We start from the raw sequence: 3,387 nt of genomic DNA on the forward strand, positions 1-3,387 counted from the left end.
AGGAAAAATGTTCATTATCATAATCCGACAGTGACTGAAAGCAAACTTGAGTGTATCAAAATGGAAGGAGGGAGTGTGAGACGAACCCTTTTTTTCGGGCGCGACGTAGGGCCGTTCTCAGGGGGTTCATCTGGTCTTTTTTGTCCCGCGACTCGGGCTTCTCAAGTTAAGAAAGACACGATTCGTCTCAACTTTAGGTATAAGATTCGTCTCGGTGAAAAGGTATTGCACGATTCGTATCCCTCAAAAATGTCATATCAATATCAGGTAAAATTAGACCAATCGTGTACTGCCCCTCAAGTTGACCCGGAGAAGAGTTTTTTCTGGCAAGGAGGGGCGAGGGGCCCATTTTTGGAGATGATAGTCACAGGGCCCAGTTACGCTGTGAACGTCCCTGGTACGATGTGAAATATGACGAAAAAGCTCGTATTTTATGGAGATCAATAATATGCTAATATGGAAATTTTTGGAGTCCCCCCCCTCCTGCTCTCTGCTCTTGTCCCTGTCCTGAGATATGACTAATGTCATAAATCCTGGTGCAAGGACATAAGTATTAAATGTATTAACAGGGAAATGTGGGGATAAGAAGGCCGGGTTCACACGATGCTCTCTTATTTGTTTGTGCCCAAAACAAAAATATTAGGTACTGCCCAGTTCTTTTTTTTTTCGATTGAGAATTAATGGATATCATATCTTATTAGAGGAAAAGATCATAAAAAGTGATCATTTCAACCTCGATCATTTCAACTACCCCCGGTCCCAATTAGTTGAAATAATCGAGGTTCTACTGTACGCGTAGGTATAACAATTAAAGGTATTGAAACAGTTTTTGAAAAAGTATATCTATTATCTAAATGTTTCCACACTGAACTATCTAAAGAAATGGTATAAAAAAGAACATACTTCAAAGCTATTTGCCTAATACCACAAGCTGTGAGCAGATCGGCAAAAATACAATCTTTTGTAAACAATTGACTTCGTTTGTAAACAAGTAGGCGGAAGTGGCGGAACTTGTTACAAACGTCAGATTAAAAGACGCTGTGGAATGTGATCTTTTCAACGCGCGAATTACCGCCAATTCCGCCAAAGTGTGGATAATGACTTGGTCATTCGATAGTTCGGTAGTAGGTACACCGATATTTTGCCATCCGATACTCCAACAATTAGGACTCAAGATAATCAGATCCAGGTGCACGGCAACGCGCCAGACCATCAGGCTAAGTTCTTGAGCTGTGTCCACACATAGTCAACGCCGTCGCTCAACTCGATCGATATCGACACTGCCTCGACCACATTCACCTCGTCGATTGATGGCGTCGACTGTGTGTGGACGATACAACTTCAGAAGAACAAGGAAAGACCTTTGATGACCTTTGTCGAGCAACTAACGGTGTTCTACCGATACTAATAATACAACTGAAGTTGTTGTTGTATTAGCATCATACATCGACCTCCTCTGCCGTCCTCAGGTCAAGGAAGCGTGCCGCCTCCGTTGGGTCCGTCCAAAGTGTGGTGACGTCCAGGTTGGTGGGTGCTGCTGGACACTGGAATAGGTGTTTCACGTCGTGGGGCCCGGATCACGATACAACTGAAGTGACTGCTCCCATATCCAAACATACGGTAGGTAGCTACGCTACGGTACGATGTTAGGTACACAGGTATACTAGAGGTCTGAGTAAATAGTCGTACAAACTATTTTCTTGTCGGTACAAACGAGCTTTGTCGGTACAACAAATCTATACATTCTTCTGTCTCGTTATTGTCTGATGATCATAATACGATATAGATTTCTGAGGAAGGTTTTATTAAATTGTTATTTATTTGCTTCGCTGTAATAAATCGTCGATATGATTCATGTTTGATTGCCGGCGGAATTCTTGGGTGAAGAAGTGTTAGGAAGATAGTCACTGTAGTCAGTTAGTAATGTTAGTATCGGGAAGCCAAAGTTCTTTGAATTCCGTGTGACTACAACTCGTAACGTTCTAACTAACTTCTAGTCTTACACCAACAACATCAGTGTTGTTGCGCCGGTCGTATCAAATATGGTAGTTGGTAGGTATTCTATGCACATAATATGACGGTCAAACTTTCTTGACTTGGCGGGGCGGAGCGCTACCGCGCTCCTTAATTACATGGGCTCTAAAGGTGTGTCCACACGTAGTCGACCGGCCATCGAGCGACGTCGACTGAAACCGTACACTGCCTCGATAACATAGATGGTCGTATCAAACATGGTAGTTGGTAGGTATTCTATGCACATAATGTGACGGTCAAACTTTCTTGACATTTCTTTGTTTACCTTTTCTCAGCGAATGGTGTGTCATTTTTGCTCCCTAAAAATCTATTTTTTTTGCTCGTTTCTAGTGGTTTTCCGAACTTTTTCTTTTGCAAAGGTGCTTTTTGAAGTGTCCTCTACATCTTGTATACCTCCACTTGTTCTAAAACTGGTTTTTTACCTGTTTTTTCGTGTTTTTTTTATTATGATATCTGTGCTCCCCTCAAAATGAACTGTTCCGTTGCCATGGCAACCTCCGCTGTTTCAATTTCTTCTGCTCCGTCTCTCTCCACTCTCCCCCTTGTCAAATTTTCTCCCCGATTTTAGCCAGTTAATATAACTTTTAATATTAACTTAGAAAAATTTTCAACGTCATGATGTCTTCTAAGCCCAGTTTTTCTTCTGTTGTAAATCGCAACATTCCTCGTAGTTCCTCGAACATCCCAAAGAGCGCTGCACCGTCTGCTTTCAGCTCATATTTCTCGCGTCCCGGTCAATCGAAGCCAGTGAATGATTCCCTTCTGCTCCCCATGGAATGTGCCTTTTCCCTACCGTGTATCGATGCAATCTCCATTGACAAATATTTTATTGCCGTCGGTGAGATTGTGGGTTTCCAAAATATTATCTACGGTGGCAAAAATGGTTCCAAGATAGTAATGCACCTGTCCTCCCAATCTATCTTGAATGACTTTGTGTCCAAAAATGAAACCATTAAAATCGATGATGATGTGTTACCAATTAGAAAACTGATTGATCCAGGACTTATCCTGTACCTACACAACACGGCCCCTCATTTACCGAACGATCTACTCGAAGAGGAACTGAAGAAAACTGTTCGGCTCCTGTCGGAGATCAAACTAACCAATTATGGTATGCGTGACCCCAGACTGCGACATATCCTTGCCTACAAGAGGCAAGTGCAGATTCCGACCGAGGACAAAGCCAAAGTTCCCATTCACATGAATGTTACCTGGAAGAACATCCCTTACACAATTCATTTGTCATTCGACTCCCCCCGCTGCTACAGCTGTGGCAAGGAGGGGCATATCTCCAAAAATTGTCCTGAGCCCGCTCAATCATCCATTCATAAGAGGTTAGACGACATAAAAATG

The sequence above is a fragment of the Diaphorina citri genome, unplaced genomic scaffold, assembly GCF_000475195.1.
Source record: "Diaphorina citri unplaced genomic scaffold, Diaci psyllid genome assembly version 1.1 scaffold386, whole genome shotgun sequence".
Lineage (NCBI taxonomy): Eukaryota > Metazoa > Arthropoda > Insecta > Hemiptera > Psyllidae > Diaphorina > Diaphorina citri.